The sequence below is a fragment of the Hyperoodon ampullatus genome (assembly GCF_949752795.1).
Source record: "Hyperoodon ampullatus genome assembly, chromosome: 1".
Lineage (NCBI taxonomy): Eukaryota > Metazoa > Chordata > Mammalia > Artiodactyla > Ziphiidae > Hyperoodon > Hyperoodon ampullatus.
Window position 1 is genome coordinate 71,798,806 of NC_136914.1, and position 13,251 is coordinate 71,812,056.

A 13,251-nucleotide genomic window follows, 5' to 3' on the forward strand; every position below is an offset into this window, starting at 1 on the left:
CTCTATCAAGTGCATTTTCCCATGACCCCTACCTCTTTGACTTCAGACTTTAGCTTCCTCTAGAAGCACTTCCTGACCCTCCCAGTTTGCTTTAAACACCATTCTTGTGTGGGCTCCCACACATGTACTTCCCCTATCTTAGTGCTCATCAAGCTACATTGTAATTGCAGGTTTAACAGTGTGTTTCCCCAACGAGACTTTAAATTCCATGAAGCTCCAAGGGAACAGAAGCCTAGCCTGTCCTACTCATAGTTGTATTTTCAGCACCTAGCATGGTGCCTGGCACCAAGTGGATTCTCAATAAATATACTTTAAATTGAGTCAAACAGACAAACAAAATTTAGACAAAATTCAGAAGAGGGAGCATTTCTTTTAGCTAGGGGTGGTGGAGGGGCCGGGAGGTAAGGAATCAAGAACTCCTTTAGGAAGTGCATGCTGTTTGAATGGGGCTCTTGTCGAGTTAATGCCTGTTGTCTCACAGCCCCACCTGCCATTCTATGCTATGCCTCGAAGAGGTAAGGCTGAGTGTCTGAAAACTACATTTCCTAGACTCTCTTATGTGCTGGGCCCAGAAGGGAATCCAAAGGCAGCAGAGAGAGGAGTCCTGCTCTGGCTCTGAGAGTTAGGTGGCTGCTGGAGCTGCAGCAGGGGTGGGGATCCAGACTGTAGCAGCCCAGGCCGTGGCAGCATCATTTCAGAAGTTCCAGCCTGGTCCAGGCAGCACCCCTTTGGCACTTCCAGAACTGACAAGCAGTACAGTAGCAGGCGTGGACCGAGAGGCTTTAGACCAAGGGTGCTTGGCTGTGCCTTCTCTTTTACTCCTTCAGCTCCCCCCGCCTCACCTTTTGCTATTCCAACACTTCCAGCATCTTTACAACCAATTCCCTGTATTAAATTCCCTGTGTTTGAAACGCCTAGAGTGGTTTCCATTCTCCTGCCTGGACCCAGACCAATACTGCCTTGAAATCAGGATGGGGGTAAAGACAGGAAGGGAGAGACCGCCATGAGCAAAAGTCCAGAGTTGGAAGAGTTTGGAGGGACTTTTGGAGAGCAGAAAATAGTCCAGTTTGGCTGGGGTGTAGTGATTGAATAGGGGAGTGGCAGAAAGAAAAGCCACAGAGGCATAATAGGTTAGCTTTCCCACTATACTGCTTGTTGACCTTGGTCTACAACTTGACAAAGATGTTGGGTTTATGTGACATGATTTGGTAGTCATCGGCACAGAAGTGAGAATCAAAAACATAATGCTGGATGACATCACTAAGGGTGAGAGTAGAGAAGCCAGTCCCACAAGGATGCACGTGGGAGGTGGGTGGGAGGATGAAGTGTTGGAGGTGAGAGAAAGGATATGGAGAAGTAGTGGGAACGTAGGTAACAGGAGGACCAAGGCTGTTCTGCACCACAGAAGTCAAGGAAGAAGAAGACTTGATAAAAGATGGGACTTGCCAAGATTGTCACTTCCTGCAAAGCGTTAAAAAGAATAAAAGTTGAAGAAAAATCCATGGGGTTTGCACATGTCAGTCTTAGTGATGTAGCAGGCACAGAATTGAGATTTCTAATGGCTAGAGTGGTTGGATAATGAGGAAGTAAGACAGTGTGAATGGCCTCTTGGCCCCTTCTGCACCCATTTTCTCTGCCTACCACAAAGCCCTTCCCTCCCCACACCCTCAGCCCCTTACCCACAGCTCCCCACACCGCCTTCATCCAAGTCTAGGATGGGTCAACTGTTGGGATTATGTATACAAAGCCAGCTTGCTGACTTGCAACTTTGGACTTCAGGTAGAGAGTATCAGCTTATTGTGGAGGCCAAAGCTATTCAATAGCATCAAAGAATGGTGCTCAAAGTTGCAGACTAAATGCCCTTAACATTATGCTTTCAGTTTTCCTTAAAGATGTCTAGCAATTTATTAAATAAAGGCTGGTTGCTATCTACAACTTCATTAAAAACAAACATATAAGAATTATACAGTTCTCCCCTCCCCTCCTTTTTTTAAATAAAGTGTAGCTTGTCTCATGTACTTGACATCCACTCAAAGTCACAAAATCTCATCGACACACATCATTGTGTTGAAAGCTGCATATCTTACAAGACCCTGGTGAACTCTGCAGACCACACTCTAAACAGTTGGTGAGGGGAGGCCACAGAGGGAGCGAGCAGGCTTCCTGTATTTTGATAGACTAGCGGAAGCCAAGGTTAAAATCTGATTACTTTGCAAGGATTCCAAAACTTGACCTAAATGACCTCGCAGAAGTCCATTAACAAATCAGAGCATCTCCAGTAGCACCGAGCAAGAGGCATTCAATCCTCACAATTCTGGTAAGTTCCACTTTGGGGGTAAGGTATACTTGCCCAAGTCAGACCTTTCATAAAATGTAGAACCTACTAAATCCAGAGCTAACTAGTTCATGATCAAATATCAGCCTCTAAATCACATTCTGTATGGAAAAACAAGCCTGTAAAACATCCAAACAATGGTGCAGTAGGTGGAAACAGATGTCACCATTTATTTTAAGATTAGTTTATTCAACAATTGAAAGGGAGAATGTTGCTTATTCTACACAACAGCTTAGGATTTGAGTCGTTTACCTGTTATTTTTTTAAAATACAGGGCTATCAGATAGTTTTCTAGATGTTTTAAGCAGAGCCAAAATGTTTAACTCTGTGTTGTGCTGCTATATTAAAAGAAAAAAAAAAAAAAAAAAAAAACAGGTTAAATATTTTAAAGTAACCTTAAAAAAAAAAACTCTGAATTAGTCTCAAATGGCCTAATTTTATTTTTTCTAACTGCCAATAAGAAGCAATAAATACTCATGATTGGTATCTCTAAGGATGACACTTTGACAGGGAGCAGTAAAATCTCAGTTAATTTCCACTTCTGGTCTTGAACTAATTTTTTTTTTCCCAAAGTGTAAAATTTCGAGCAGAGATGTTGCTTTATGTCATCTTGCTTGCTTTCTTTCTTTAGTTATAGAGAGTGTGTGGGAAGGAGAAAGAGGGAGGAATAGGGATAGCTGGGTGGGTTCAAACTACTTTTCCATCACCCTCCTTTATGACAAAAAAAAGAAAAATGCATGAAAAATGAGTCTTTACCTTTGCTGCCTCAACTTCATCACCTCCCATTCACTGCACAGCCCACTGCCATCTGGCTCCCATCCCATTTGCTCCATTCAGACTGTTCTAACGAAGATGTCAACAGTGTTTTCCTACTTGCCGAATCCAATGACCTATTTTTAGGCCCTCTTCTACTTGACCTTCCTGCAGCATTGGACAGGCTGTGGGACCCAAGTTTCTGATCTCGGCACCCACGGTAATCGGCCTGGGGGAAGCGGGGCCCGGGTGGCTGCACAGGCAGAGCCCAGTGAGTCCTGGGAGGCTAGTCCAGCAGCAGTGATGCGGCCCTTGCAGGGGTTGATTTTTGCCATCGCAGAGTGTAGACACGGTGTTGTTAAATCTCTTAATTTTTTAAAGAAAAGCTTGTTTTATGAGAATGCTTCTCATTTCTAAATATTGGCTCAAAGTTTTAAAATGCTTGTGGAACAAGTAACCATATCTGTAGAGCTCCCAGGAGAAGCCTCGGCTGGAGGTGGTCCCCCCCTTCTCTTGGCTTCTGCACTTACCTCTCTCTCCCTGTTCATCTCTGCCTTATTTTTTTTTAAACATCTTTATTGGAGTATAATTGCTTTACAGTGGTGTGTTAGTTTCTGCTGTATAACAAAGTGAATCAGCTATACGTATACATATGTCCCCATATCCCCTCCCTCTTGCCTCTCCCTCCCACCCTCCCTATCCCACCCCTCTAGGTGGTCACAAAGCACTGAGCTGATCTCCCTGTGCTATGCGGCTGCTTCCCACTAGCTATCTATTTTATATTTGGTAGTGTATATAAGTCCATGCCACTCTCTGACGTCATCCCACCTTATGCTTCCCCCTCCCTGTGTCCTCAAATCTGCCTTATTATTTTTTTTTAATTTATTAATTTATTATATTTATTTTTGGCTTCATTTGGTCTGTTGCTGCACGCGGGCTTTCTCTAGTTGCAGTGAGCGCGGGGCTACTCTTTGTTGCGGAACACAGGCTCTAGGCGCACGGGCTTCAGTAGTTGCGGCACGTGGGCTCAGTAGTTGTGGCTTGCGGGCTCTGGAGCACAGGCTCAGTAGTTGTGGCGCACAGGCTTAGTTGCTCCGTGGCATGTGGGGTCTTCCTGGACCAGGGCTTGAACCCGTGTCCCCTGCATTGGCAGGCAGATTCTTAACCACTGCGCCACCAGGGAAGTCCCAAGTCTGCCTTATTTTTGTTCTTGCTTTTTTTTTTTTCTTCCATCTACCTCTCTCATGTTGGAGCTCCCCAGTCTTCCTTCTTGGCCCTCATCTATTTTCTTATCCTCTTGGGCAATTTCACAGGCCTAGGGCTGGTTGCATGTGTTTGCGATTAGTACAGTCGCAAAGAGTCCCACGCTTGGGGTTTCATGCTGCTGTCCTGAGATTCTTATGCTGTCCTTGAATTTGTGTTTGGGAGTGAAGGCTGATGGTCAGTGGGAGCATGTGCTGAGGGCTCGGCATCTCAGTGTACGTGCTATCTTTCCTCCTGTGCCTCCCTGGGAAGTGTTCTTGGCCACCAGCTCTCTGACCCTTGACCCCTGGGTCCTACCTGCTCTCCCTTACTCCCCCTCTTCCCAAACTGCTGCCGCCCTCTGCCCTGGCAGGGATCTGAGTGCAGGTGTGGGGAGGTTTGGGGTCACAACAAGTGGTATCTCAAGGGCAAGGCCCGGCAGTGGTGGCTGTCCCCACCCTAGGCTGGCAACACTGCAGCTCCTTCAGTGGGCGATTGGCTGGGACCAGCCACTCCTTGATCCAAATACCCGGCACATCCTGGCACAGAGGTTGTGGTACCCTTGGGGTCGTCTATCTGCTGTGGATTGGGACAGATGGAAATGGGAGATGCCTGACTTGACTTCCCAACTCCCTCTTGAGGCATGGCACATTGGTCTGGGGGCTGGTGGAAGGGGAACACAGCATCTATCAGTTCCAAGTGCATTCAGATCTTGCCAGTCCCAAGGCGGAATCCCCAGCACCTTCAAGGCTCTGAACTTACCCTGCAAGTATCCCCAGATCCTTTGGGCCCACACCGTGCCTGGGGAAACCTTTTCTTCCTCCTAACTTCTCTGAATCTGGCTAGTATTCTTTTCGTCGGAGCAGCTTTGAGGCACCTTCCAGAGTCCAGCTGGAAATACGAATTGCATAATTTGAGTGATTCCATCTACACAGAACAGTTGAGCGTTCTGATATCTACATTTAGAACTGGCATTGCACAATATAAAGATGAATGGTAAAATTCATGCCAATAATTTAAAATTTTTATTCACTTAGAAGAACATTAAACAGCAAATAAAAACCACCATGACATGCTGAGAGACTGTGGAAGAAAGGAAAATGCTTTGTATTTTAGTACAAGTTTATTTAATAGCTTTAATGGCACCCTATTCCTGCTTTGTGAACAAGGGGGACCACATTTTCTTTTTCGCCAGGCCCCACAAATTGTGTGTCTGGTCCTGTCCAGGCCATCATTTGCTGATGGCTCTCACCCTTCTTCTTCAGTTGGGACCTCCCTCCTCCTCTCAGACCCACATTTCTGAGGGCACACTGGGCCAATGTACCTGGCGACTTTGCAGGCAACTCAAATTCAACATATTCTCATCTGATCTCACCCTGCTAAACTGCTTCTCCCCTTATATTTCCTTTTTCTGTCATTGGAATGTCATCCACTCAGTCTCTTGTAGCAGAGTAGGTAATAAAATTGTTAAATGAATGAATAAAATCTTAGAAACGTTTTCAATTCTCTCCTTTCTCTCAATTTCCAACATCCAATTGGTCATCAGGTTCTGTCAGTTCTACCAAATATTCCATGCCCTCTCCTATCTCTATGCCTATATATGATACATGCTGCCTGCAATACCCCTTTAATGCCCACTCAAAACCCAGATCACATACTACCTTGTCTAAGAAGCCTTTTCATAATTGCCCAGGAAGAATTAGTCATCCCTTTTTCTGTGATCCTATAGCCTGCTTTTACATTTATTATGCTGTATTGTGATTATTCATTTATATGTCTGTCTCCCTTACTAGGCTGGGAGCAAATCAAAGGCAGGGTATATTTATTTATCTCTATATTTTTTATGTCTGGCATAGTATACTGGAGACTCTCAGTAAATGATTAGATGGTGCAGGGAAAATAAGACAGAATTTACGGGCACCAGAAAAAGCAGACTCTTATACAGAATAAACCTATTTTCTAGGAATACCTGGGCCCAGGGGGACCGAAAATGGAGGCAGACCCCACATCTGTGTAGCTAAAGGTTCATTTCAAGCACAGACATATCATGAAGAAGAAACACAGAAAGAGAAGAAGCAGGAAAAAAAATTTTTTTGCCACTTGCAAAAACATTATATAATGGAAATTAATGAGTAATGAAATAATTCCTCTATTATTTTTTTGGAAAGCATTAACATGACATTTTTTATTTTAAAAAACGTTTTGACATGGGCTTCTCGGGATGCGCAGTGGTTGAGAGTCCGCCTGCCGATGCAGGGGACACGGTTTCGTGCCCCGGTCTGGGAAGATCCCACATGCCGCGGAGCGGCTGGGCCCGTGAGCCATGGCTGCTGAGCCTGCGCGTCCGGAGCCTGTGCTCCGCAACGGGAGAGGCCACAACAGTGAGAGGCTCGCGTACCACAAAAAAAAAAAAAAAAAAAAGTTTTGATATACAAAAAGCTATACATAATTAATGTATACAACTTGATGGGTTTGTAGATAAGTATATATCTGTGAAACCATCACTGTGACCTGTGCCATAAACTTGTCCATTACCTCCGAAAGTTTTCTCCCAACCTCATATTTATTATTATTGTTGTTGTTATTATTGCTATTATTATGTGATAAGAACACTTCACATAAGATCTATCTTCTCAGCAAAATTTTAAGTATTCAATATAGTACTGTCAACCACAGGTACTGTGCTGTACAGCAGATCTCTAGGACTTATTCATCTTGTATAACTAAACTTTATACCCTTTGGCTAATACCTCCCTGTTTCTCTGGCAACCTTCATTCTACTCTTTATTTCCAAGAGTCTGACTATTTTATAATCATCTTGTAACTGGTATCATGACACTTAAAGCTTCATGCTTATTTGAAGTCCACCCAAGGAAAAACTATCAAGGCCGTGTCCAAGTAAATTCATGTCTCCCCAAACGTTTTAGTCATAGCGTACATTTGATCAAGAATTCTCTATGTTCATTACATGTTTTTCCCCAGTGTCTTACAAATCCAGATACCAGATGTTAGGATTAAACATCTTAAGGAATCAGAGAAAGTCGATATGGTGCCAAAGCACTCTGGTGAAAGCACTATGATAAAATGTTCTACTGATCCCAAAGACCATTAATAACATATATTACATTTTTATCAACACTAACTAAGAACTTCAGGACAAGGTCTATTGTAACCCAAAGTTTAAACTTTATTAATAGCAGAGAGAGAGTTTTCTTTAAAGTTAAAAAGAGGGCTTCCCTCATGGCGCAGTGGTTAAGAATTGCCTGCCAATGCAGGGGACACGGGTTCGAGCCCTGGTCCGGGAAGATCCCACATGCCGCAGAGCAACTAAGCCCGTGCGCCACAACTGCTGAGCCTGCACTCTAGAGCCCGTGAGCCACAACTACTGAAGCCTGCACACCTATAGCCCGTGCTCCACAAGAGAAGCCACTGCAATGAGAAGCCTGCACACTGCAACGAAGAGTAGCCCCTGCTCGCCGCAACTAGAGAAAACCCGCGCATGGCAACGAAGACCCAATGATGCCAAAAATAAATAAATAAAACAAATAAATTTATTTTAAAAATAAATAAATAAATAAAGTTAAAAAGAAAATCATATGCTCAACATCCCTAATCATCAGGGTAATGCAAATCAAAACCACAATGAGGGGCTTCCCTGGTGGCGCAGTGGTTGGGAGTCTGCCTGCCGATGCAGAGGACATGGGTTCGTGCCCCGGTCCGGGAGGACCCCACATGCCGCGGAGCGGCTGGGCCCGCGAGCCATGGCCGCTGAGCCTGCGCGTCCAGAGCCTGTGCTCCACAACGGGAGAGGCCACAACAGTGAGAGGCCCGCGTACCACCAAAAAAAAAAAAACAAAACAAAAAAACACAATGAGATATTACCTCACACCTGTCAGAATGGCTATCACCAAAAAGAACACAAATAACAAATTTTGGCGAGGGTGTGGAGAAAAGGGAACCCTCTCACACTGTTCATGGGAATGTAAATTGGTGCAGCCACTGTGGAAAGTAGTATGGAGGTTTCTCAAAAAAACAAAAATAGAACTACCGTTTGACCCAGCAATTCCACTCCTGGGTATATATTTGAAAAAAACCAAAAACATTAATTCAAAAAGATACATGTACATTAATGTTCACAGCAGCATTATTTATAATGGTCAAGATAGGAAGCAACCTTAGTGTCCATCAATTGATGAATGGCTAAAGAAGATGTGGTATATATATATATATATATATATATATATATATATATATATATATATATATAATGGAATACTACTTAGCCATAAAAAAGAAGGAAATTTTGCCATTTGCAGCAACATGCATGAACTTGGAAGGTGTTATCCTAAGCGAAATAAGTCAGAGAAAGACAAATACTGTGTGACATCACATATGTAGAATCTAAAAAATACAACAAACTAGAGAATAAAACAAAAAAGAAGCAGACTCACAGATATAGAGAACAAATTAGTAGTTACCAGTGGGGAGAGGAGAGGGGGGAAGGGCAATATAGGGGTAGGGGATTAAGAAGTACAAACTATCATGTATAAAATAAGCTACAAGAATATTTTGTACAACACAGGGAATATAGCTAATATTTTACAAATGGAGTATAACCTTTAAAAATTATGAATCACCATATGGTACATTTGTAACTTATATAATATTGTACATCAACTACATCAACTATACTTCAATTAAAAAAAAAAACCAGAATTGGGATTTCCCTGGCAGTCCAGTCATTAAGACTTCGCCTTCCAATGCAGGGGGTGCAGGTTTGATCCCTGGTTGGGGAGCTAAGATTACACATGCCTCACAGCCAAAAAACCAAAACATAGAACAGGAGCAATGTTGTAACAAATTCAGTAAAGACTTTAAAAATGTTCCACATCAAAAGAACCCAAAAAACAAAAAAACAGAATCATAAAACCTTAACTAAAGTCAGTACAGGTGTGATCCTCAACTGCCTTAAAAATGCAGCAGGTTATTTTGGGTAGGTTAGTATTGATACTTTCCTTTAATCTAACAAGTGAGGCTATCTACCTCTTCTTGTGCAGAGTAGCAAGCATTAATATGTTCTGAGTTGGAGACCTGATAAAGCAGAGAACTCACTAGTAATTCCTAAATTATGTCTCCATAGCTTGCTCCCACTGTTTCAGAATATCCAGAACACATCATCTGGGGTGTCTGTTAAAAATGCCAGTACTTAAGCGCCATCCCAGACCCACTAAATTAGGATCTTTTGAGGAAGGACTGAGGACACTGCATTTTTAATAAGCCCTCCACCCTATCCCAAGTGATCATTAGGCACTCCAGATTTTAGGAAAACCCGATTTCCAACATAAACACAAGAATTTTAGATTGTCAAATAAAATAACTTTTAATTTCTCTTTAACAATATTGGGAAAATGAGGAGTTCTAGCTAAGTGAGTTTCCCAGAAGAATTTAATTTCAGTTTACCCCTGGAAGTCCTGGAACTTCTCAGTGTTTTAAACATTTTAATGAAAATCCTTCTAAACTGTGTTATATAATGCACCACCTTCTCAAATAGAATATATTACACACATTGGGCATCGTTATAGGTGACTCAGGCTCATTATTACAAATATCCATTATTATAAGAAGAGCTTAAAAAGTTATGAAGTCTATAAAACTGTCTGATCCTACCCTAAATTCTACAGCCAGCTGTGTTTTTATGGTACTACAGCTGCTTTTTTGTGTTTTGTTTAGATTATTTTCCTGTTTTCTCCCTTGCTGGTAGGTAACTTTTATTAATGGAACCATTACTTTTTCTACTTTCCACATTTCTCTTTAATAAGCTCTGGGAAAGCATGAGGAATGCTAGATGAGAAAGTTCTTGTGTGGGTGTAAGGATCTGTTGGAATGCTTTCAGGTGTCATAAAGAGCCCCAAGTCAGACTGGCTTAAATAATAAAGGATTTCATAATCTCACATAACAAGAATCCTTGTTTTTGCATAGTAGTCGAAATCAAATTGTATATACAAGTTTTATTCTGCTTTTTTCACTTATTATATCAAACTATTTCTTATTTCATTAAAATCCTTAATAAATATTCTTATACGTAACATTTCATCATACTAATTAATTCAGTGGAGCTGTGTTGGGTAGCTTCTAGGTGCCAAGCACAGGAAGGGGGGTGGAGATGAAGAGCAGTAACAGACATGGTTCCCACTGTTCTGCACTTCCACTTTGCTAGGAATGTGCCATTATTTACTTTACCATTATTTTGTTTCCAAAGAATTGTTTTACAATTATAAATAACATTCTGATAAACGTTTTGCTTAAATTTGAGTTTATTTCTGCATGAGTAATTTCTAAAAGTGAAATCACTGGGTCATTTTAAGGCTCAATATATATACACACATGTATATATATATATATATATAAATGTATATATATATGTTTTAAGTTTGTTTGTGGTAAAATACATATAAGTAAAACTTACAATTTTAACTATTTTTAAAAATTAATTAATTAATTTATTTATTTTTGCCTGAGTTGGGTCTTCATTGCTGTGCACGGCTTTCTCAAGTTGTGGCGAGCGGGGACTACTCTTTGCTGCGGTGCGCAGGCTTCTCATTGTGGTGGATTCTCTCGTTGCGGAGCCCAGGCCCTAGGCATGCAGGCTTCAGTAGTTGTGGCTCACGGGCTCTAGAGCTCAGGCTCAGTAGTTGTGGCACACGGGCTCAGCTGCTCCGTGGCATGTGGCATCTTCCCAGACCAGGGCTCGAACCCATGTCCCCTTCATTGGCAGGCGGATTCTTAACCACTGCGCCACCAGGGAAGCCCCCATTTTAACTATTTTTAAATGTGCAATTCAGTGGCATTAGATATACTCACAATGTTGTACAATCATCATCAATAACCATCTCCAGATCTTTTCAACATCCCAAATTGAAACTCCACCCATGAAACGACAACCTTCCACTCCTCCCTCCCCAGACCCTGGTAACCTCCATTCTGCTTTCTTCCTCTATGGATGTGATTATTCTAGGTACCTCATACAAGTGGAATCACACAATATTTACCCTTTCGTGTCTAGCTTATTTCACTTCACATAATGTTTTCAAAGTTCATTCACAATGCAGCATGTATCAAATTTCATTCCTTTTTAAGGCTAAATAATATTTTATTGTGTGTATATACCATATTTTGTTTATTCCTTCATCTGTTGATGGACATTTGGATTGTTTCCACCTTTTGGCTATTGTGCATATCTCATTCTATTTTTAAATTTCTTTCTGAAATAAATTGTACCCGCTTAGGTCTCCTGACAGTATATAAGTATTTTTTTTCATAGTTTATTTCCCATAAAATTTTTAAACTTTGTTAATTAATAGAAGAAAAATATCTTAGCATTGTTTTAATTGATATTTCTCCACATGTTAGTCAAGTAGATCATTTTCAACTGTTTATATTTCCACTTTTGTGAAATGTCTATTCATGTTTCTCATCCCTATATATATTAGAGTCTTAAGATTTTTCTTATTGTAAGAGTTTTTTCAATTTAAAAATATTTCCCCATTGTCAAATTTACTGCACATGTTTTCCCAGTTTATCTTAGCCTTTAGTTTTGATTAGGCTTCTTCTCGATGCAGAGAATATTTTTCATTTTAATGGAGTCAAATTTATCATTTAGTGCATTTGTAAATTATATAATTTATTTTAAGCTTAGAAAAGTCTTTCCCATCAAGAGCATATTTCTTCACTGATTCTTTTCACTCAACACTTTATCCATCTGGAATTGGATATATTGGTGTAAGATGATCTAAGCAATTTTTATGGACACTTTTTATTGCCAGTCTTAATCTTTCTGCTGCATTGGCTCCTAACCACTCTTTCTGGAAGTATGTCTACAATTTTGCTGCTCACTCTTCCCTGGTTCTTCCATATTCTTGCTATTGGTTTTCAGGCTCTTTTCTTGCACCTATTTTTCTACTTGTTCCTAAAATTGATCTCAATCATTTATTCTTCTCATGTTGTACATACTCTCTGACTAATCAGCCCCTTGGACCCATATGTGACTGACACCCTCCCCCCTTCTTTTAATCTTTGGCAGAAAATCCTACCTGGATCTATATATTCAGTCATTAATTCATTTAATATTCACCAAATATTACTTGAACATTTACTCTACCAGGCACTTTTTTAGGCTCAGGAGATAAAATGCCTACTCTCATGGAACTTACATGGGGGAGACTGACAATATTCTAAGTACATACAATATTTAGTATTTAAGGGTTATAGAGAAGTAATGCAGGCAAGGAAGTTAAAAAGTATCTATGGGTGGAAATGAGGGTGCGATTTTAAATTGAGTGGTCCAGGAAGGACTGCTGAGAAGGGGACATTTATGCAAAGAGCTGAAGGAGATAGATGAGGGAACAACCATTGTGGACATCTGTTAGAACATTCCAGGCAGAAGGAAAACCAAAAGCAAAAGCCTGAGGCAATGTTGTACCTGGTTTCTTTCAGAAGGAGTAAGGGAACTGAAAGGCTTATGCAGATTGAATCAGGAGGAGAGCAATAGGAAATGTGGTCAGAGGTGCAACTGCGGCCAGATCAGCCATTTATTGCTTTTACCCCAAGCAAAATGGGCTGTTCGAGAGTTTTAAGGAGGGAAATAAAATGATCTCTGGCAGATGTGCCAAGAATAGCCTTTGGGAGAGCATGGGCAAAACAGGGAAACCAGTTAAGAGGTGCTTGCAATAATCCAGGCAAGAGGTGATGGTTGCTTGGACCAAAGTGCTAGCTGTAGAGGCGATGAGAAATAGGTAGAGTCAACAGGATTTGCTGAGTGATTACATGTGGGAGCGTGAGGAAGGATCTCAGTCACTGACTGAGTTCACTGAGAGAGAAGCAGGTTTGGGGAGAATATCAGGAATATGGGTTTTGAACATGTG